Source organism: Bos indicus, chromosome 6, assembly GCF_029378745.1.
Source record: "Bos indicus isolate NIAB-ARS_2022 breed Sahiwal x Tharparkar chromosome 6, NIAB-ARS_B.indTharparkar_mat_pri_1.0, whole genome shotgun sequence".
In the NCBI taxonomy this organism is placed as follows: Eukaryota; Metazoa; Chordata; class Mammalia; order Artiodactyla; family Bovidae; genus Bos; species Bos indicus.
In genome coordinates, this window is record NC_091765.1 from 54101413 (window position 1) to 54126319 (window position 24907).

The window sequence follows — 24907 nt, forward strand, 5'->3', positions numbered from 1 at the left end:
TCAAATCCTTACCACCTATGACATAAGCACTATTATTACCACCATTTGTGAATTAAGAATTTCAGGTAGAGAAAGATAAATCTTCACTAATTTCTCAAGCTAAATGATTGGTAGAACGAAGGCATAAATTCAAAGAGTCTATCTCTGAATCTCACGTGCTTAACTGTTAAACCACTGCTTTTTCATTTTACTATATTAGTGAAATGAAAATGAAGCTTGCTCAGTCACGTCCAACTCTTTGCAACTCCATAGACTGTAGCCTGCCAGGCTCCTTTGTCCATGGAATTCTCCAGGACAGAAACTGAAGTGGGTAGCTGTTCCCTTCTCCAGGGGATCTTCCTAACCTAGGAATCCAACTGGGGTCTCCTGCATTGCAGGCTGATTCCTTACCAGATAAGCTACCAGGGAAGCCCTTTACTATATAATTTGTGTATGAAGTCAGTGATTAGAAAGCGGTGTAAAATAATTATAATAAACGGGGGATTTTGTACATGACCTATAAGATTTAGAGAGGTGGATGTTATTGTTTTGGTTTGGAAAATAGAAAAGAATTAGTAAAATAATTGAGAGTCCTGGGTACTGTGGTGCCCTGCTTACATCCCCTCTCCTGCTTGGAAGGCTGCCTGCTGAAGCTTGGGGTCACCTGCTTTTTCCAGGATTGCCCATATGTCTGAAGGGAGCTGCCTTGCCCAAAGTTAAACTCCCTTCTGAAGAGTAGCCCACAATCACTGAGGGCTACAGACAGATTAAGTACCTTACCTTAGGTCACAAAGATTCCAAATAAAAGAATATGATCCCATACTTATCTCATTCAAAGAGTAAGGCATTTTTATTTTGCCAGATTTCCTCCTGTATATAAATTTTACAGGTCAAAGTAGGTATTTTATAGGAACTGACAAATTTATGTATGTCCACCTCATGCAATCTTTAGACCCCTGTCATTTCAATGTGCTCTCATAAATAAGTTTCCTTCAATAACTTTAACATAGACCAAAAATATAAAAGAAACCAGGAGCAATATAAAAGGAGAAAGCTATTTGATATTGAAACATGACATTATAAATTATATCCTATGTTGCACATTAAATATACATACATAAAAGTTATATCTATTTTGTAACTTAAGAATATGTGTTTTCTTGTATGAATATAAAATACTGTAAGTCTGTGTGCCCTAGAGATGAGAAGAATCATTCTTGTTGATTCTAAGCATCTAAGCTACACTTGTAAATAGTAGGAATCAGTGGCACTGCATTCTAGGTTTTTATGTGTCATTGGATCTTTTATGGTTGTTGAAAGGACTAGAATGTCTGTTATTTGCAATACTGTGTGTAACAGAAAGAATATTGGCTGTGCTTCAACTGACTCTAATAGAAAATCTTTAGAATATTCCTAGGGCTTTAAACTAAGCTTTTTTTCTTTTCCAGAGTTTTACCCACAGTTGATTCAAGATGTTTCCTTGTTATACTCAACAACAACTAGTGAAGCTCAGTAAGGTAATAGTTTGAGCAACTGAAACCACATATGTTGTGCTTCTTGCTAACAGCATTAATGCTGCTTCAGGGCACTGATCTATTAAGCCAAATGTTATAATCAAAGGGGTAGACTGGCAGTCATGATCAGAATCCCTGTTTATAGAATTGCAGCCTTGTGCAATAGTTGCATAAGCCAAAAAGCAATTAAAAGAGCTATTGCCAAAGAGTTAACTATCAAGAACCACTTAAATAGAACAGTGCACACAGTGGTGCCTGGTCCTTCCATCAAGGACACTGTAGCATTAGACTGCAACTCTATAGCAAGATAGATAAAAGTCATAAAGTAGCCAATCTCTCTAATCCAAGCTTGGCTTCAAAGGAACATCATCATTAGTCAAGCAGTACAGTGAAAACAAGCTCTAAAATACTCTTTAATTGTCCTCTGAAATCAATCAATTTCAGAAACAATTTACAAATCACATATTTATTTGATATATTCATTATATAAAAAGGGAATAAATAACAACCCCCTCAAAAGTCTTGTAACCTTTTAAATACTCAGTAGCACTAAAAATTGTATTTGAAGTCATGTCATATTTAGCTGTGTAGCCTAAGGAAATACTGCATGTATCATTCTCCTTGGAATGAAATTATGCTGTTCAAAGCTTTACTCTTATTTGTAGAGAAGATTAAACATGTGACCGTTTTATCACTGACTTTTTAGACAATACTTATATAAAATATTCTTTGTTTTAATGTTGAGTGTGAGTCTTCTGTCTCTGTTTCCTTTGGGGGGAGAACACCATGACACAATTTTACCAGTTATACTTTCCTTCTCTGTGTTGTAACTACTAACAGCAATCCATCAGTATACATGCAAGTTTAACTGGCATTCATAAAAACTATATTAGTTCACATGTTGGAAGTGAGGATCATTAATTTATAGGCACAGATAATCATGTGCACTATATCTTATATCTATATGAGAGAAGAACAGAGTCTTAACAAAGCAATAATTAAGTGATTGTTTATTTAAAAAGTAACAGCAACTAGCTTTCATTGGAAAGCTTACAATGTGGCAGTTTATACAAAACATTTTATATAAATTAATTTGATTACACTTCAACCTAAATCTATGAAGGGAAACTATCATTTCTCAGTTTTGCAGGAAAGGTGACTGAGACTAAGAAAAATTAAGTACTTTGCCCTAAATACTAAATGCAAGCTAATAAGTGACGGAGGGAAGGTTGAAATATAGCAGTCTCTCCATTAGAGCCAGATTCTTAACCTTGGGATCAGCGGGGTTGCTCAAGTTTTGGTATTAATCTTTAATAGACTAGTAGCCTCACCAGTTCTGAGGTCCTGAGTAGAGGAATAAAATTTTCTGATTTAAGTTTTGAAAATATCACTCTGGATGCTTTGTTGAGAACTTATGAAAACATTTTTGGAGGCAGAGTTACCATAGATCAAACATAGCACTATCCTGAGAGTATTTAATGGATAAGCACTGGCCCAGACTATAAGAAATCAATCCATGGCTGATATAAAGAATGTGGACCCCTGAGATAGCCCACGCAAATGCATCTGCTTGACTGTTGTAGATACGGTTTTCCAAATTATGCAATGTAAACGTGTAGATATTACTTCTTTTTGTATTTTATGTCAGTTGTAGGATCCTTAAGATGCTATATTTTCAACTACTTAGAAAAAACAACTCTTATAGATCATGTAAAGTACAAAACACAAAATGTTTCATTTCACTATAAGAGAAGACATTCAATTCACAGTTTTCTGAAAAGTGCCTTGCAAACTCTTATTTGGGCTAATCAGACCACAGGAGAATTCAAACCATTTATGGCATTTATGGTTTGAATTCAAAAACATTTTGAAAGCAATGTTCAAGGTAGACCATTCAAAAAAGTGGGGCAGCAATGATTAGTGCTCTTAATAACAAAATAATTTTTATTCATAACAGAAATCTAAATAGAGAAGAGATGCAGATGTCATAAGGACTGAAAATTTAAAGAAGTATATATGAAAGGGAGTGACTAAGTAGAGAGAAAAACCAGCTTTGCTTGTGAATGAATGTTGCCTTTAGCCATGTTAGCTCAAGAGCCACCTTTGCTGCTCTTTTTTTTTTTTTTTTTTGACACCATCATTTAACAGCAGCAAATCAAATTTGTCTGATAGAGCTACTTGACAGGAACCATAAGTAACTGCCAGGAGGCCTGGCTGCAGCTGTTCCTGTCCCGTAGCACAGAGTTGTGCTGTGTCATTTGAATTTGTGCTTCAGTGCATCTTTACAGCATCCCTTCTACATAACCCGATTAAAGTTGGGTCCCGTCTGTTCACTTGACTGCCGATGCTTAGAATCCTACTGCTAACATAGTACACAAATCTTAACTCCAGCAGAAATATTTTTTCAGAAAGAAATACTTATGAAACTAGACATTTCTGACAAGCTTCCTTTTATTAGGCTCCAGGATTTTATCATCAAAATCCAAGCACTTCTGTCTACTCACGTTGGCTCTTAAAAAGCTTTTGTTCCTTGAATCCCACTCTGATCATTTCTTTGCTATAGTCACCCTCTGAACTTAGGTACTATTTATAATATTTTTATTCATAATCTTTGTATATTCTTTTAAAGAATCCTTGGACATTTTTATTCAGTCACAGTATATATTCTAAACAAGGCTGTCAAATTCTTTGAAGACTAAAATATTCATAAAGTTATTTGGATGGTTGGCTATATATTGGGGAAACACAGGCAACGACTCTGTCAAATATATATCATCCACTTTTCTCATCAATAAACACCAAACTGGTATAGCCTCATATGCTTTTATGTATTCCACAGATGATTCATGTTTCACAGAGGACAATTTTTAACCAAAAATGTCATCTCTCACCTCCAATTTCCCTCTTTCTTGTGCTAGTATTGACAATTTTTCTTATTATCATTCATTCTAGCAATAACCAGCCTTTAAATTCTTGGGCTTCCTCCTACTATTTTTCAATATAATTTCAAATTATTCTCCTCTTTAGTATGCTGAGCAATTTAATAATTTTTTCTTTTAAATTTAGGCTTTCATTCACATTACTTCTATTACTTAAAATAACCCACTAAATTATTTTTTCCAGACAAATGAGGTGTACTATTTCCTTGTGAATGAGCACATGTGTTCTTGGCAGCTAAATACGTTTGTTTGGGTCCTAACTGAAGGTTTTGAAGATTTTCTTTGGTCTACAAAGCTAAAACATTTTTCTAAACTGCTAATTTTTGAAACAAAGTGTTTTTTGCTTTTGGTTTAATTTGAAATTTCAGGCATTAGAAAGGCTTTGCTTTAAAGGAAAAATTGCAAAAAAAATTTTGAGGAGAGAAAAGTAGATCTAAAGAAGTTAAGTGACTTGTTTAAATAATACAATAAATATCCAGGGCAACAAAACAGGCAAAAGCCCTTAATACCTCTTGCAATGTGATTAATTATGCATTAATAAAAAATAATAATCTTAGTACCTGAGCATAGTCATATTCGGATCTGCTGTTTCTTCATTTTCTGTCTAGATGATGTGATGTATCCAGTGTTTAAAGTGGCATATATAAGTCTTTACTATTATTTTATTGCTGTTCATCTCCCCATTTAAGTCGGTTAATATTTGCTTTAAATATTTAAGGGTTCCAGTGCTGGGTCCACTCCAGTGTTCTTGCCTGGAGAATCCCAGGGACAGGAAGCCTGGTGGGCTGCCGTCTATGGGGTCGCACAGAGTTGGACACGACTGAAGTGACTTAGCAGCAGCAGCAGCAGCAGTGCTGGGTGCCTGTACATTTATAATTCTGATATCTGATATTTATAATTCTGATATCTTCTTGAATTGATTCCTCTATTATATTTAATGACTTTCTTTGTCTTTCTTGTGACTCATTTTGTTTGGAAGTCTGTCTTATCCAATGTTAAGTATAGCTTCCCCTGTTCTCTGGTTACCATTTACCTAGAATATATTTTTCCATTGCCTCACTTTTAACCTATGTGTGTCTCTAGGGTGAAAGTGAATATCTTGTTAGCAGAATGCTGTTGGATCTTGTTTTTTGTTATTTTGTTTTGTTTTATCATTTGGCAACTTTGTGCCCTTGATTGGTGAGTTTGTTTCCTTTTCACTTACAGTAATTATTGATAGGTAAGGAATGACTACTACTGGATGGTTCAGAAGGTAAAGAATCTGTCTGAAATGCAGGAGACCTGAGTTCAATTCCTATTCAGGAAGATGTCCTGGAGGAGGGAATGGCAGCCTACTCTAGTATTCTTGCCTGGAGAATCCCATGGATAGAGGAGCCTGGTGGGCTACAGTCCATGTAGTCTCAGAGTCAGACAAGACTAAGTGACTAACACACCACTAGCTTTTCTTTCATTAATTGTTCTTTGTCTGGTTTTCTAAAAGTTCTTCTCTTCCTTTCTTCTTCTCTTAACTGTCTCCCTTTGTAATTTATTTTTGGTAATAATATGCTTTAATTCCTTTTTAAGTGTATCTTTTATTTAGCTACTATAGGTTTTTCTATTGTTGTTACCGTGAGGCTTACATAAAATACGGCGAATATAGAACAGTCTTTTAAAATGATAACTTAGCTTTCATTGCATACAGAAGCCCTAGTTTTCCTTCTCCTCCTTGTATACTTTATGCTATTATGTCATGTTTTCCATTCATTTTTATATTGTACAATATTTTTAAAATTACTGTAACTATAGTTATTTTTAATATTATTCTTTTTCAACTTTTATACCAGAGATAAAAGTGTTTTACACACCAATACTACTATATTAGGGTATTCTGAATTTGACTGCATATTTTTCTTAATAAAAAGAGAAAGTGAGGGGTTTTTTTTGCCTTTTTATGTTTTTATGTTATTAATTAGCACTCTTTCATTTCAACTAGAAGAATTCCCTTCATTGTTTCTTATAAGGCATGTCTAGTGGTTATGAACCTCCTTATTTACATTATAACCTGAGAATTAATTTTGTATGATTTATATTATTTTAAATTTGTTAAGGTATTTTTTATGGCCAGAATGCAGTCTATTTTGATGAAAGTTCCATGTGAGAGTGTGAGAAGTTTGCACAATCTGCTGTTGGATAAAGTATTTTATGAAATACATTAGACTTTTGGTTTCCATTCTGACATAAAAAGAACTTAAAAACTGTCATTCCTTTCCCTACAAGTAAAAAGATGAACAGACTGAAAATAAAAAGTCTTAGTAATACCAAAGAATTAAAAACCTAGGGCAAACTTCTGCCTCCTCTGAAAACTGGAAAGACAGGCAAAAACAGAGAATCACAACTTACTAGGAGCAGAAGTTCAGAAGCAAAGTCTGTAACTGGAGCTGTATTAGTAGAACCATTTTTTACTGCAGTTGAGGAAGGGCTGGATGCTCAGTGTGTACTGGATGTGTGCAATAAAAATTCTGAGGGAGGGGCCAATCTTTGGAAATATCATTCTTGAGTCTTACCTCCAGGAGCTCTACCAGATTCTAAATCTAATAGAAGAAAATTACCTTGTACTTCCAGCAGGGATTAGGAAAGAGTTATCATTAAGAAAAGCTCCTATTGCTCTCCTTAAAAAGGCCCATTGTATGGGAATCTATTTTACCAGAGCTTAACTGGCTGGAGCTTTATCAAAACATTCAGTTCACTTCAGTCGCTCAGTCGTGTTGACTCTTTGTGACCCCATGGACTGCAGCATGCCAGGGTTCCCTGTCCATCACCAACTTCTGGAGCTTGCTCAAACTCATGTCCATCAAGCTGGTGATGTCATTTGACTATCTCATCCTCTGTCGTACCCTTCTACTCCTGCCTTCAATCTTGCCCAGCATTAGGTGTTTTCTAATGAGTCAACTCTTCCAATCAGATGGCTGAAGTATTGGAGTTTCAGCATCAGTCTTTCCAATGAATATTCAGGACTAATTTTCTTTAGGATTGACTGGTTTGACCTCTTTGCAGTCCAAGGGACTCTCAAGAGTCATCTCCAACATCATAGTTCAAAAGCAACAATTCTTCAGCACTCAGTTTTCTTTATGATTCAATTCTCACATCCATACATGACTACTGGAAAAACCATAGCTTTGACTAAACCAACCTTTGTCAGCAAAGAAATGTCTCTGCTTATTTAATATGCTGTCTAGGTTGATCATAACTTTTCTTCTGAGGAGCAAGCGTCTTTTAATTTCATGGCTGTAATCACCATCTGCAGTGATTTTGGAGCCCAATAGAATAAAGTCTCTCACTGTTTCCATTGCTTTCCCATCTATTTACCATGTAGTGATGGGACCCAATGCCATGATCTTAGTTTTTTGAATGTTGAGTTTTAAGCCAGCTTTTCCTCCTTCATTTTCATCAAGAGGCTCTTTAGTTCCTCTTTCACTTCCTGCCATGAGTGTGGTGTCATCTGCATATCTGAGATTATTGATAATTTCTCCTGGCAATCTTGGTTCCAGCTTGTGCTTCATCCAGCCTGGTATTTTACATAATGTACTCTGCAAAGAAGTTAGATAAGCACGGTGACAATATACAGCCTTGACGTACTCCTTTTCCTATTTGGAACCAATCTGTTGTTCCATGTCCAGTTCTAACTGTTGCTTCCTGACCTGCATACAGATTTCTCAGGAGGCAGGTAAGGTGGTCTTGTGGTCTACCAAAACGTAACTGACCCATATTCAAATAGGCAAAAGAGCTTCTTATTAACCAAGTTGAAGGTTGGTTGACAGTGAAGGGCTTAGGCTCAAAGCTACCCAACCCAGAGGAAGAATGAGTATTAACACACTTTTCCAGTTACTCGTTGCTATGTAACAATCTAAATCTTAACAGCTTTAAGATTTAACTAACATACAATAAATTCCATATGTTTAAAATGTACAATTTGATATATTTCCACATGTGTATATTCTGTGAAAAAGTCATTGCAACTGGGAAAATAAACAGATTTATAACCTTCAATGTTTTTTATGCCCCTTTTTATTCTCAAATGTTGTCACTATTTTATACATTGTTTGATCTAAGAAATATTTAGAATTTTTGTATCTAGTAAATAGATATTAGGTCATTTCTTCTTCATTGAGTTTTTGTAGTTTCTATCTTTCAAAAAAATCTTTGTATTTCATCTAATTTATTAAAAATTTTGAAATAAAATTGTTCATAAACTTTTGAATAATTTTAAGAATCAAAGAATTTATAGTAACTCATAGAATGCAAAAGTTGAAGTAGGGGAAATCAATTGGATATTTCTATCCAGTCAAAAGTTGGTAATGAGGCTTCCCTGATGGCACAGTTGTTAAGAATCTACCTGCCAATGCAAGAGACATGGATTCAACCCCTGGTCCATGAAGATTCTGCATGCTGCAGAACAACTAAGCCCATGCACCCAGCTACTGAGTCTGAGCTCTAGGGTCCATGAGCTACAACTACTGAAGCTTGTGCCTGTGTTCCACAACGTGAGACGTTATCACAATGAGAAGCTTGCACACCACAACAAAGAGTAGCTCCCACTCACCACAACTAGAGAAAGCCCATGCAAGGAATGAAAACCCAATCAGTCATAAATAGATAAATAAAGAGGTTTTTTTTTTTTTTTAAGTTGGTGATGAATTAGACTAAGAGGCAAGCATTGTGTTATCTAATATTATAATTAGTCATAGAAAAGAGTCATTAATAAGTAAATTGTTTTAGTAGTCTCTTTTGAAGAGAGCAATAGTTATTTATCAATATACTATTATCCAGAATATTATATGCCAACTATTATATTTATTGACTTTTTCCTAAGAAAATTGCTTAAAATTTTATTAAAATACTTAGTGACCAAAGACAAATTTTAACTAATTATGTAGAAAATTCCCTTAAAATTTAGTTGCTGTAATTTTGGATTTGAGTCTTCTAAAGAACGAACACAAATGTGTACTAACAAGTACAAGAGATTTATTAATATTTATTAGTACAATTCCTGTGAAAGATAAGGCTACAGAATGTAGGAATAGGCAGGAGAAGATGTATGAAGGAAAGAAGATTGACTAGGAAGAGTCCCAGAGAGCTTTGAGAAAAATCTTGACTTGCCCAACAGAGAACTATAATGCTTAGATATTTTTCAAACTGTTTCGTGTAGTCTGAAATGTTTGTCTCACTAGTATGTTCAGTCATTGGAAGAGGACAGTTTTTCTGTTGTGCACTGGGACTCAAAAGCTGAGGCAGACCCTGAAAGCACCTGCCGCTAGAGACTCTCGACTAACTTCTTTTCTGTGAAATGTTTCTCCTGGAATAGATTTCAGAAAGGCACATAATAGAATGACTGCCCCATGGTGTTTCTCATGTTAAGAAAGATGATTGCAATGAAAAAAATTAAATTATTTTCCCTGCACAGAGTGGAATATGTTCTCCAAAGAGAACCCACATTAAAAAAATTTTTTAATTTTATTTTTAAACTTTACAGTATTGTGTTAGTTTTGCCAAATATCGAAATGAATCCGCCACAGGTATACATGTGTTCCCCATCCTAAACCCTCTCTCCTCCCTCCCCATACCATCCCTCTGGGTCGTCCCAGTGCACCAGCCCCAAGCACCAAGTATCGTGCATCGAACCTGGACTGTCGACTCGTTTCATACATGATATTCTACATGTTTCAATGCCATTCTCCCAAATCTTCCCACCCTCTCCCTCTCCCACAGAGTCCATAAGACTGTTCTATATATCAGTGTCTCTTTTGCTGTCTCGTACACAGGGTTATTGTTATATGCGTTAGTATACTGTATTGGTGTTTTTCTTTCTGGCTTACTTCACTTTGTATAATAGGCTCCAGTTTCATCCACCTCATTAGAACTGATTCAAATGTATTCTTTTTAATGGCTGAGTAATACTCCATTGTGTATATGTACCACTGCTTTCTTATCCATTCATCTGCTGATGGACATCTAGGTTGCTTCCACGTCCTGGCTATTATAAACAGTGCTGCGATGAACATTGGGGTACATATGTCTCTTTCCCTTCTGGTTTCCTCAGTGTGTATGCCCAACAGTGGGATTGCTGAATCCTAAGGTAGTTTTATTTCCAGTTTTTTAAGGAATCTCCACACTGTTCTCCACAGTGGCTGTACTAGTTTGCATTCCCACCAACAGTGTAAGAGGGTTCCCTTTTCTCCACACCCTCTCCAGCATTTATTGCTTGTAGACTTTTGGATCGCAGCCATTCTGACTGGCGTGAAATGGTACCTCATAGTGGTTTTGATTTGCATTTCTCTGATAATGAGTGATGTTGAGCATCTTTTCATGTGTTTGTGAGCCATCTGTATGTCTTCTTTGGAGAAATGTCTATTTAGTTCTTTGGCCCATTTTTTGATTGGGTCATTTATTTTTCTGGAATTGAGCTGTAGGAGTTGCTTGTATATTTTTGAGATTAGTTGTTTGTCAGTTGCTTCATTTGCTATTATTTTCTCCCATTCTGAAGGCTGCCTTTTCACCTTGCTAATAGTTTCCTTTGTTGTGCAGAAGCTTTTAAGGTTAATTAGGTCCCATTTGTTTATTTTTGCTTTTATTTCCAATATTCTGGGAGGTGGGTCAGAGAGGATCCTGCTGTGATGTATGTCAGAGAGTGTTTTGCCTATGTTCTCCTCTAGGAATTTTATAGTTTCTGGTCTTACGTTTAGATCTTTAATCCATTTTGAGTTTATTTTTGTGTATGGTGTTAGAAAGTGTTCTAGTTTCATTCTTTTACAAGTGGTTGACCAGTTTTCCCAGCACCATTTGTTAAAGAGATTGTCTTTAATCCATTGTATGTTCTTGCCTCCTTTGTCAAAGACAAGGTGTCCATATGTGCATGGATTTATCTCTGGGCTTTCTATTTTGTTCCATTGATCTGTATTTCTGTCTTTGTGCCAGTACCATACAGTCTTGATGACTGTGGCTTTGTAGTAGAGCCTGAAGTCAAGTAGGTTAATTCCTCCAGTTCCATTCTTCTTTCTCAAGATAGCTTTGGCTATTCGAGGTTTTTTGTATTTCCATACAAATTGTGAAATTATTTGTTCTAGCTCTGTGAAGAATACCGTTGGTAGCTTGATAGGGATTGCATTGAATCTATAAATTGCTTTGGGTAGTATCCTCATTTTCACTATATTGATTCTTCCAATCCATGAACAAGGTATATTTCTCCATCTATTAGTGTCCTCTTGGATTTCTTTCACCAGTGTTTTATAGTTTTCTATATATAGGTCTTTAGTTTCTTTAGGTAGATATATTCCTAAGTATTTTATTCTTTCCATTGCAATGGTGAATGGAATTGTTTCCTCAATTTCTCTTTCTGTTTTCTCATTATTAGTGTATAGGAATGCAAGGGATTCCTGTGTGTTGATTTTATATCCTGCAACTTTACTATAATCATTGATTAGTTCTAGTAATTTTCTGGTGGAGTCTTTAGGGTTTTCTATATAGAGGATCATGTCATCTGCAAACAGTGAGAGTTTTACTTCTTCCTTTCCAATTTGGATTCCTTTTATTTTTTTTTCTGCTCTGATTGCTGTGGCCAAAACTTCCAAAACTATGTTGAATAGTAATGGTGAAAGTGGGCACCCTTGTCTTGTTCCTGACTTTAGAGGAAATGCTTTCAATTTTTCACCATTGAGGATAATGTTTGCTGTGGGTTTGTCATACACAGCTTTTATTATGTTGAGGTATGTTCCTTCTATGCCTGCTTTCTGGAGAGTTTTTATCATAAATGGATGTTGAATTTTGTCAAAGGCTTTCTCTGCATCTATTGAGATGATCATATGGTTTTTATTTTTCAATTTGTTAATGTGGTGTATTACATTGATTTGCGGATATTGAACAATCCTTGCATCCCTGGGATAAAGCCCACTTGGTCATGGTGTATGATCTTTTTAATGTGTTGTTGGATTCTGATTGCTAGAATTTTGTTAAGGATTTTTGCATCTATGTTCATCAGTGATATTTGCCTGTAGTTTTCTTTTTTTGTGGGATCTCTGTCAGGTTTTGGTATTAGGGTGATAGTAGCCTCCTAGAATGAGTTTGGAAGTTGACCTTCCTCTGCAATTTTCTGGAAGAGTTTGAGCAGGATAGGTGTTAGCTCTTCTCTATATTTTTGGTAGAATTCAGCTGTGAAGCCGTCTGGACCTGGGCTTTTGCTTGCTGGAAGATTTTTGATTACAGTTTCAATTTCTGTGCTTGTGATGGGTCTGTTAAGATTTTCTATTTCTTCCTGGTCCAGTTTTGGAAAGTTGTACTTTTCTAAGAATTTGTCCATTTCTTCCAAGTTGTCCATTTTATTGGCATATAATTGTTGATAGTAGTCTCTTATGATCCTTTGTGTTTCTGTGTTGTCTGTTGTGATCTCTCCATTTTCATTTCTAATTTTATTGATCTGATTTTTCTCCCTTTGTTTCTTGATGAGTCTGGCTAATGGTTTGTCAATTTTATTTATCCTTTCAAAGAACCAGCTTTTGGCTTTGTTGATTTTTGCTATGGTCTCTTTTGTTTCTTTTGCATTTATTTCTGCCCTAATTTTAAGATTTCTTTCCTTCTACTAACCCTGGGGTTCTTCATTTCTTCCTTTCTAGTTGGTTTAGGTGTAGAGTTAGGTTATTTGTTTGACTTTTTTCTTGTTTCTTGAGGTATGCCTGTATTGCTATGAACTTTCCTCTTAGGACTGCTTTTACAGTGTCCCACAGGTTTTGGGTTGTTGTGTTTTCATTTTCATTCATTTCTATGCAAATTTTGATTTCTTTTTTGATTTCTTCTGTGATTTGTTGGTTATTCAGCAGCGTGTTGTTCAGCCTCCATATGTTGGAATTTTTAATAGTTTTTCTCCTGTAGTTGAGATCTAATCTTACTGCATTGTGGTCAGAAAAGATGCTTGGAATGATTTCAATTTTTTTGAATTTACCAAGGCTAGATTTATGGCCCAGGATGTGATCTATCCTGGAGAAGGTTCCATGTGCACTGGAGAAAAAGGTGAAATTCATTGTTTTGGGATGAAATGTCCTATAGATATCAATTGGGTCTAACTGGTCTATTGTATCATTTAAAGTTTGTGTTTCCTTGTTAATTTTCTGTTTAGTTGATCTATCCATAGGTGTGAGTGGGGTATTAAAGTCTCCCACTATTATTGTATTATTGTTAATTTCTCCTTTCATACTTGTTAGCATTTGTCTTACATACTGCGGTGCTCCCATGTTGGGTGCATATATATTTATAATTGTTATATCTTCTTCTTGGATTGATCCTTTGATCATTATGTAGTGACCTTCTTTGTCTCTTTTCACAGCCTTTGTTTTAAAGTCTATTTTATCTGATATGAGTATTGCTACTCCTGCTTTCTTTTGGTCCCTATTTGCATGGAAAATCTTTCTCCAGCCCTTCACTTTCAGTCTGTATGTGTCCCCTGTTTTGAGGTGGGTCTCTTGTAGACAACATATGTAGGCGTCTTGTTTTTGTATCCATTCAGCCTGTCTTTGTCTTTTGGTTGGGGCATTCAACCCATTTACTTTTAAGGTAATTACTGATCCCGTTGCCATTTACTTTATTGTTTTGGGTTCGAATTTATACACCGTTTTTGTGTTTCCTGTCTAGAGAATATCCTTTAGTATTTGTTGGAGAGCTGGTTTGGTGGTGCTGAATTCTCTCAGCTTTTGCTTGTCTGAAAAGCTTTTGATTTCTCCTTCATATTTGAATGAGATCCTTGCTGGGTACAATAATCTAGGCTGTAGGTTATTTTCTTTCATCATTTTAAGTATGTCTTGCCATTCCCTCCTGGCTTGAAGAGTTTCTATTGAAAGATCAGCTGTTATCCTTATGGGAATTCCCTTGTGTGTTATTTGTTGTTTTTCCCTTGCTGCTTTTAATATTTGTTCTTTGTGTTTGATCTTTGTTAATTTGATTAATATGTGTCTTGGGGTGTTTCACCTTGGGTTTATCCTGTTTGGGACTCTCTGGGTTTCTTGGACTTGGGTGATTATTTCCTTCCCCATTTTAGGGAATTTTTCAACTATTTTCTCCTCAAGTATTTTCTCATGGTCTTTTTTTTTTTGTCTTCTTCTTCTTCTGGGACCTCTATGATTCGAATGTTGTAGCATTTAATATTGTCCTGGAGGTCTCTGAGATTGTCCTCATTTCTTTTAATTCGTTTTTCTTTTATCCTCTTTGATTCATTTATTTCTACCATTCTATCTCCTAATTCACTAATCCTATCTTCTGCCTCTGTTATTCTACTATTTTTTGCCTCCAGAGTGTTTTTCATTTCATTTATTGCATTATTCATTATATATTGACTCTTTTTTATTTCTTCTAGGTCCTTGTTAAACCTTTCTTGCATCTTCTCAATCCTTGTCTCCAGGCCATTTATCTGTGATTCCATTTTGATTTCAAGATTTTGGATCAATTTCACTATCATTATTCGGAATTCTTTATCAGGTAGATTCCCTATCTCTTCCTCTTTTGTTTGGTTTGGTGGGCATTTATCCTGTTCCTTTATCTGCTGGCTATTCCTCTGTCTCTTCATCTTGTTTAAATTGCTGAATTTGGGGTGTCCTTTCTGTATTCTGGCAGTTTGTGGAGTTCTCTTTATTGTGGCGTTTCCTCGCTGTGTGTGGGTTTGTACAGGTGGCTTGTCAAGGTTTCCTGGTTAGGGAAGCTTGTGTTGGTGTTCTGGTGGGTGGAGCTGTATTTCTTCTCTCTGGAGTGCAATGAAGTGTCCAGTAATGAGTTATGAGATGTCTATGGTTTTGGGGTGACTTTGGGCAGCCTGTATCTTGGAGCTCAGGGCTGTGTTCCTTTGTTGCTGCAGAATTTGCTTGGTATGTCTTGCCCTGGAACTTGTTGGTCCTTGTGTGGTGCTTGGTTTCAGTGTAAGTTTGGAGGCGTTTGATGAGCTCCTGTCAATTAATGTTCCTTGGAGTCAGGAGTTCCCTGGAGTCAGGGTTTGGACTTAAGCCTCCTGCTTCAAGTTATCGGTCTTATTTTTACAGTAGTTTCAAAACTTCTCCTTCTATACAGCACCATTGATAAAACATCTATGTTAAAGATGAAAAGTTTCTCTACCGTGAGGGTCACCCAGAGAGGTTCACAGCATTAAATGGAGAAGAGAAGAGGGAGGAGGGAGTTAGAGGTGACCCGAATGAGATGAGGTGGAATCAACAGAGGAGAGAGCAGGCTAGCCAGTAATCACTTCCTTATGTGCACTCCACAACTGGACCACTCAGAGATGTTCACAGAGTTATACAGAGAAAAGAAGAAGGAGGAAGGAGACAGAGGTGGCCAGGAGGATAAAAGGGGGGAATGAAAAGGAGGGAGACAGATCCAGCCACTAATCAGTTCCCTAAGTGTTCTCCATGGTCTGGAACACACAGAAATTCACAGAGTTGGGTAGAGTAGAGGGGTTAGGGAGGAGACACAGGCGACCTGGTGGAGAAAAAGGAGAGTCCAAAGGGAGAGAGAGCAGTCAAGCCAGTAATCTCAATCCCTAGTGAAAAATCGGTCCTGAAGATTGGGTTCTTAAAGGTACAGAATTGGTAACAAATACATAAAAGCAAAAATTAAAAATCTAGAGTAGAGTTTGGAATTTAAAAAATACGATGTTAAAGAAAAGAAGAATGAAAAGAAAGAGAGAAAAAAACGAACAAACAAAAACAAACAAGGTTGTGAAAATTATAAAGAAAATACAGGTACAAAATTGATAACTAATACCAAAAAGCAAAAGTTAAAAATCTAGAGTTTGGAATTTCAAAAATACAATGTTAAAAAAAAAAGAAGAAGAAAAAGAAAGAGAGAAAAACAAACAAACAAAAACAAACAAAGTCACAAAAATTATAAAGAAAATACAGGTACAAAATTGATATAAAGTACCAAAAAGCATAAATTAAAAATCTAGGGTAGAGTTTGGAATTTCAGATATACAATGTTATATAAAAGAAGAAGAGAAAGGAACAGAGGAAAAAGAAAAAAAAAGAGTCACAGAAATTATTAAAAAAAACTATAGGTACAAAATTGATAAGAAATACCAAAAAGCTAAAACTAAAACTCTAGAGTACAGTTTGGAATTTCAAAAATACAATGTTAAAGAAAAGAAGAAAAAAAAATCAAGGTCAAAAAAATTATAAAAAATGTATATATGAAGTTAGCATTAAAAAAAAATAGGTTCTTTTTTTTGCATAGTAATAGGTTATAAAAGTGAAAATTAAAGGAATAATAGAGGGCATAAAATTTGTTTAAAAAATTTAAAAAAAGAAAAAAGAAAGAAAGAATGATCGTAAAAATATTAAAAATATATCTAGGACTTTCTTTGGTTTTGTTGTGAGTATTGTGGGTTCAGTTCATTTTTAGCTAGTTCCTTGGTCTGACTTATATTTCTCAAGATCTATAGGCCCCTTCCTATGTAGTTGGTACTAACCACAGGGTTTTAATCTATTGCCTGTAGCTTCCAAGGCGGTTCCCTCGGTTATAGCTTCTTTTGTTTGCTGGTCTCTTCAGTGTCTGATTTCCGCCCTGACACAAAGGGGATGGTGGAGGACACCTTTTTTTTTTTTTTTTTTTTTAGGCTCACTTGTTCAGTTGCACTGTGGGGACGGAGGGAGGGACGCTGCAAACAAATAACACTGGCATGTACTCGCAGTGCCTCAGCCACACTGGGTCTGCCCCCACTCACGGTGCGTGTAGCCTCCCTGCCCACACTGCTCAGGCTCTAGGTTGCTCCGTCGGGAACCATCCGTGGCTGGCCCTGGGCTGCCTGCACCTCCCAGGTCCAAGCCGCTCAGGTTCTGGCACTCCGGTAGTCCTCAGAGATGCAGACTCGGTTGGGCCTGCGTTTTGTGCCCTTCCCAGGTCTGAGCAGCTCAGGTGATGAGATGTTTGGCGAGCGCGATTGCTGCGACTTATCACCTCCCGGCCGCTCCGTTATCTAGGTGTACAACTGGCGCACCTTCTCAGGCAGATGTTGACCGTCCAGACCCCCAAGAAGTTTTAGCAAAGGAGCCTGCTTACAGTTTTATAGATAATGTCTCTCTGGGGCTGCGATTGCCCCCTTCCGGCTCTGGCTGTCTGTCACCGGTGGGGGATGGTCTGCAGCCGGCTATCTCTGTTCAGTCCTTTGTTCTGTGCACAGGCCTGGCGGTGTCTTAGGTTAGGGCTGGCTTTTCGCATGGTGGATATCCCACAGTCTGGTTTGCTAGCCCAAATTATTTCGCTCAGATAGTGCTCAGGGTATTCAGGCCAGTTCCTTACTCTATGCAATGCAGCCCGCGCGGTGCCTCTCTGCCCAGCCCCCACTTGCTAGTGGCGTGTGCAGGCGTCTGCGCTGCTTCTCCGCTGGGGGAGTTACCGTAGGGCTCGCAATCTGTGGGTTTTAATTGTTTATTAATTTTTCCTCCCTGTTATGTTGCCCTCTGTGCTTCCAAGGCTCGGCACAGATTCGGCAGTGAGAAGGTTTCCTGGTGTTTGGAAACTTCTCTCTTTTTAAGACTCCCTTCCTGGGATGGAACTCCATCCCTCCTTCATCTCTTTTTTTGTCTTTTATATTTTTTCCTACCTCCTTTCGAAGACTTGGGTTGCTTTTCTGGGTGCCTGATGTCCTCTGCTGGCATTCAGAAGTTGTTTTGTGGAATTTACTCGGCGTTTAAATGTTCTTTTGATGAATTTGTGGGGGAGAAAGTGTTCTCCCGGTCCTACTCCTCTGCCATCTTAGCTCCTCCCTCCTAAAAATTTTAATGCATACTAAATAATAACACTGGATGAAAATCTTTCATTAATTCTTATATTCTATGTGACCTGATTTTTTCTACTAGATTTCTCTGTACTTATAGAATACATAAACATTTCATAAGCCCTAGTATTAGTATATGTAGCAATAAATATTTCTTATTTTGAAACTGTACTTATCAACCTCAACTTTCTTAACTAGGAAATTTTAGAGACTATGGTTTCCATGTATATATTGTTACAAAATATTTTATGTGATTATTCACTATAATTAACTAAATTTTGCCCATGCTTGTCATTATCAGACTCACAATTTTGCTGTAATATAGACTAAGAGAATTTAATTTTGTATTCATCAAAATAATTCAGTAACACTAAATAAAAAATAATGTATCTTCAATAACACACCAAATGCTATATTTTACAGAAGCAGCATTGGTGTATGCAAAGTATTTTGGGTTAAGCACATGGGTTTGAGAGTGGGATTTCCAAGTGGCCCAGTGGTATAGAATCCTCCTGCCAAAGCAGAATACCCAGGTTCGATCTCTGGTTTGAGAAGATTCCCTGGAGGAGGAAATGGCAACCCACTCCAATATTCTTGCATGGAAAGTCCCATAGACAGAGGAATCTGGTGGGGTACAGTCCTTGGGGTTGCAAAGAGTTGGACATGACTCAGCATACAAACTCGCACAGTTGAAAGCACAAGAAAGTTGAGAATGAGTTTTTGAATAAGAAGTAACACTTATGTTTACCAAAAGTTCTATACTTTAAACTTAAAGAACTTACAAAAGTGTTTCTTGGTACAAATTTATATGTACATTCACATGTACATACATGTATACATTATATATGTGTATGTAAATATGTGTGTATATATTTGTGAGCAATTATTATAAGTTATGCATTCATTCTTCATCCCTTGAAGCTGACCTGGGAATTGAAGCTGCCCTGATTTTAAGGGAGTTGGTTCACATGTGTTAAAACTGCAAAGGTTTTTATTAAGTCTTTTGCTATTTTTAAGAGTGGTAAAGACACAACATATAAATTTGACTTTTAAAAATCATGTATCTATTCTCATATTGGCCTAGTTTTGAAAATGATTTATTTTCTTTTATGATTGTTCTTTAATTGTTGATATCTCTTTATATTTTGATTAAAGTTTCTTAGATCTCTGGCTGCTAATGAATGGACTCTGAAACAAAAATACAAGATGATCTTTCTTTTATCCTTGGATTCTGTCAAGTAGTAACTGATCTTTATTAACTGATTTTTAAACAGTTACTAAAATAAGCAGTAAAGTGCACTGGTGGGATGACAGTGGAAATATTTAGAGAGAAAACTTAACTGATTTTTTTGAGGCTTTATTTTCATATATCACTATTTTTATTAACTATGATTTTCTGAATCATAATTTTAAGATTTAAATTGAAAGTTAACATTATACTGATTTTAATGTTAAAATTATTATACATTAATCAAAAAAACCATAAAAATACATGCAGTAATATAAAATCAGTATTTTGGCCACACAGCTTTGAAAGATAACAACAATTTGACTTATTAATTTTACAGCTTCTATTTAAATTGTGAAGAGAACAGCTCATGGCCAAGTCCCCATAACCTACTTCTCCCATCCTCTCATGAGGCACTTCAAGATGGCATGAAGACTTAGATATTTTACATTTGATACTTATATATAACTGGTCACATATGCATATAAAGCAATACACAGGATTGGTATTGCATATTTGTTGTTCAGTTGCTCAGTCATGTCCAAGTCTTTGTGACCCCACGGACTGCAGCATGCCAGGCCTCCCTGTCCTTCACTATCTCTGAGTTTGCTCAAAGTCATGTCCATTGATTCAGTGATTCCATCCAACCACTTTATTCTCTGTCACCCTCTTCTCCTGCCCTCAATCTTTCCCATACCAGGGTCTTTTCCATGAGTTGGCTTTTTGCATCAGGAGGCCAAAATATTGGAATTTCAGCTTCAACATCAGTCCTTCCAATGAATATTCAGGGTTGATTTCCTTTAAGATTGACTGGTTTGATTTCCTTGCTATCCAAGGGATTCTCAAGAGTCTTCTCCAGCACCACAGTTCGAAAGCATCACTTCTTCAGTGCTCAGTCTTCTTTATGGCCCAACTCTAGTGGTTCTTTACCACTACAACTGGGAAGTCCACTGCATATTTGCACAAGTCATATAATGGCATTCCTTTACTCTTATGAAACATTCTTTCCTCCTTTAACATGTGAGAACTATTAGTTCATTTAGCTATAGTTCATTAGTCCATTATTGTATAATATTCCCTCATATGAATTAATCACATCTATTTTTCTTTTACCAACAAATTGAACTTTTAGGCTATTTTAGTGTGTACTCATAATTATGCAAAAATATTACCATAGACACTAATGGACACAATTCCTTCTGCACATGTACAAGAGCTTTTTTTTTTTTTAACAGTAGTTTACTGAACATAAGTTTTTTTCATTCTTAACTTCATTACCAATGTCTCCTCAACTTATGCTCTCATAGCAATGTATGTGTTCTTTTTATCCACTTTTCACTGACACTGTCATGTTAGCCAACTTTTTAAATTGTATAATCCTATACATGTGAAATTGGGCTTCCCTGGTAGCTCAGAGGTTAAAGCGTCTGCCTGCAATGTGGGAGACCTGGGTTTGATCCCTGGGTCAGGAAGATCCCCTGGAGAAGGAAACAGCAACCCACTCCAGTATTCTTGCCTGGAGAATTCTATGGACAGAGGAGCCTGGTGGGCTACAGTCCACGGGGTTGCAAAAGAGTAGGACACGACTGATCAACTTCACTATAAATGTGAAATTATTATTCAAGATAGTTTAAAATGATCTTTTTAGAGTTAATTATTAGCTTGAAATCTTTCATTTGTTTACGGTTATTCAAAATTTCTCTCTACAGATTTTTACACTTTTACCTTGGCAAGTTTTCTTACTCTAACAAATATGTTGATGTGTTTTATACATTCTAGAGTTAAGCCCTTTGTTGTTATGTATATGTCATATATCATTTTTCTGGCTTTCAATTTGTTTATACTACCTTCTATTATCTAAATGCTTCATTTTTCTGTGGAAAATTTTATCAGCATTTTCTTTAAGCAGTTGTGTAAATACAGTAAAACCCATGAAAATATGACCTACATGACAGAGGTATATTTTTCATTAATGTTCACTATTGTATCCTTAGCACCTACATGAGTATATGGCAAGTAGGAAGAATTCAAAAAAAATTTGTTTAATTAAAGCTACCATAAGGTTTTTTCCCCTAACTTTGAGTTATTAAGAAATATTTCAACCAATAAACAGAAGATTTAAGTTATTATTTTTATATTTCAGTCAGTTCAGTTCAGTTGCTCAGTCATGTCCGACTCTTTGCAACCCTATGAATCACCATCACTGGAGTTCACTCAGACTCAGGTCCATTGAGTTGGTGATGCCATTCAGCCATCTCATCCTCTGTCATCCCCTTCTCCTCCTGCCCCCAATCCCTCCCAGCATCAGGATCTTTTCCAATGAGTCAACTCTTCACATGAGGTGGCCAAAGTACTGGAGTTTCAGCTTTAGCATCATTCCTTCCAAAGAAATCCCAGGGTTGATCTCCTTCAGAATGGACTGGTTGGATCTCTTTGCAGTCCAAGGGACTCTCAAGAGTCTTCTCCAACACCACAGTTCAAAAGCATCAGTTCTTCAGCACTCAGTATTCTTCACAGTCTAACTCTCACATCCATACAGCACCTCTGGAAAAAACCATTGCCTTGACTTGATGGACCTTTGTTGGCAAAGTAATGTCTCTGCTTTTCAATATGCTATCTAGGTTGGTCATAAATTTCCTTCCAAGGAGTAAGCGTCTTTTAATTTCATGGCTGCAGTCACCATCTGCAGTGATTTGGGAGCCCAAAAAGATAAAGTCTGACACTGTTTCCACTGTTTCCCTATTTCCCATGAATTGTTGGGACCAGATGCCATGATCTTCATTTTCTGAATGTTGAGCTTTAAGCCAACTTTTTCACTCTCCTCTTTCACCTTCATCAAGAGGCTTTTTAGTTCCTCTTCACTTTCTGCCATAAGAGTGGTGTCATCTACATATCTGAGGTTATTGATATTTCTCCCGGCAATCTTGATTCCAGCCCAGCGTTTCTCATGATGTACTCTGCATAGAAGTTAAATAAGCAGGGACACAATAAACAGCCTTGACATACTCCTTTTCCTATTTGGAACCAGTCTGTTGTTTCATGTCCAGTTCTAACTTTTGCTTCCTGACCTGCGTACATGTTTCTCAAGAGGCATGTCAGGTGGTCTGGTATTCCCATCTCTTTCAGAATTTTCCACATTTTATTGTGATCCACACAGTCAAAGGCTTTGGCATAGTCAATAAAGCAGAAACAGATGGTCTTTAATATATCAGAAATTAAAATTAAATGTGACAGAACTGAAAAAGGTCAGTTTTTATTCCAATCCCAAAGAAAGGCAATGCCAAATAACACACAGACTACCACATAATTGTACTCATTTCCCACACTAGTAAAGTAATGCTCAAAATTCTCCACGCCAGGCTTCAACAATACGTGAACTATGAACTTCCAGATATTCAAGATGATTATAGAAAAGGCAGAGCCAAAGATCAAATTGCCCACATCCGCTGGATCATGGAAAAAGCAAGAGAGTTTCAGAAAAACATCTATTTCTGTCCAGTCCCTTGGTCCAGTCCCTGTCCAGTTCCTTGGACCTCAAGGAGATCCAACCAGTCCATCTTAAAGGAGATTAGTCCTGAGTATTCACTGGAAGGACTGATGTTGAAGCTGAAACTCCAATACTTTGGCCACCTGATGTGAAGAGCTGATTCATTTGAAAAGATCCTGATGCTGGGAAAGATTGAAGGCAGGAGAATGGGATGACACAGAATGAGATGGTTGAATGGCATCACCAACTCAGTGGACATGAGTTTGGGTAAACTCCAGGAGTTTGTGATAGACAAGGAGGCCTGGCGTGCTGTGGTCCATGGGGTCATAGAGTTGGAAACGACTGAGTGACTGAACTGGACTGAAGAACAGTATCTAAAATTATCTTTTTTCCTTTTGTGTATAAAGTATGTGCAAGCATATGTGTGCATGTGTTTATTGATATTTATTGATACTAAGCCAAATTTTATAAAATACAGAAAATTTATTCTGACACAGTTCATCTCCTCTACTTTGTATTATGATTTTCATATATATTACCTCTTTATATTAACAATTCAGTGTTATAATAATTGTTTTATACCATCTTATAGCTTTGTAAAAAGCTAAGAGAAAAATATTAGACATTACTTTACTTTTACCAAAAGTTTTGATTGCTTTTATTTTTTCCTGTGGATTTGAATTGACATGTGGTATCACTTCCTTTCAGTTTAAAGGACTTCCTTAAGAATTTCTTATAAGATTGCATGCTAGTAACAAATTCTCAGTGTTCATTTTTCTGGGAATGTTTTTATTAAACCTCATTTTTTGAATATAGTTTTGCTAGAAGTAGAACTCTTTTTCATAATTCTCCTGTTTTTTTTCTTCTTTTAGCACTTTGAATATATACTTTTCAAAGCATTCTGGTATTCATTGTTTCACATCCAAAGTCACTTTTAATTGTACAGCTCTCCTTCAATACACATGGAATAATTTTCTTCAATTGTTTTCAGTATTGTCTCATTGTCATTATTTTCAAAAGTTTCACTATGCTTTGTGTGTAGGTGTAGATGTCTTTGTGTTTATTCTCTTTGTAATTAATTGAACTTGTTAGATGTGTAGATAATTGCTTTTCATCAGATTTGTGAAGTTTTTAGCCATTATATCTTAAACTTTTTTTTTTATATTCCTTTTTCTTCTTCTACTGATGCTCACATTATGTATGTTAGTATGTTTGATATTGCTCTCAGTGATTCTGAATATTTTCTTTCATATTTTTCTCTCATTCTTCAAAAAGTAGATAACTTTTATCAATCTATCTTTAAATTTGCTGATTCCCCCCTCCAAATAATTTTCTCCTTCTTTACTCTTTTTTTTTTTTTAAATCAAGACACTTTAGATATTATGTTGTAGTAATTCTAGATTCTTAAATTTTCCCTTGAGGGTGGTTTTTGCCATTTTTGTTTAGTAATTTATTGGACTAAATCCGTAGAATCCAATTCTACTTTGGTATTTCCTACTGATTTCTCAGTTTTAATTTTATTTTCACTCTTAAACCTGATTCCTAGGGATTGTTTTTCTGTCTGTATAGCTTACTGGTCAGCCAATTATTATTCAGAGGTTATGTTTGAAGGTCTTGTGCCAATAAGGTTTCCACTTTCTGTTAATAGATTTGTGCATGAGTTGTGGAGTCCTTTCAAATTTAAGACAGTTTTCATGTTTACCCTATCTTTTTCTTTTGTTTCTTTTGGTGGGCCCTTTTTTTCTTCTCTGCACATTCTCACAGCTTCCTTTTTTAGATTTTGCCCCTAGTTTATAATTTTATTAGGGAGTTTTTTAAAAATAGTCTTTATAATGTCTTCCCAGTTTTTATAATTATTTTTTCCCACTGCACCAAAAGTTCCTTTCTGCCTTTGATATTAAAAGTTGACTTTATGTGGGAATTACTAAGTCATATTAGTGAAACAAGCTACTCTAAATAGCATGCAATACTGGCAGAATGCTA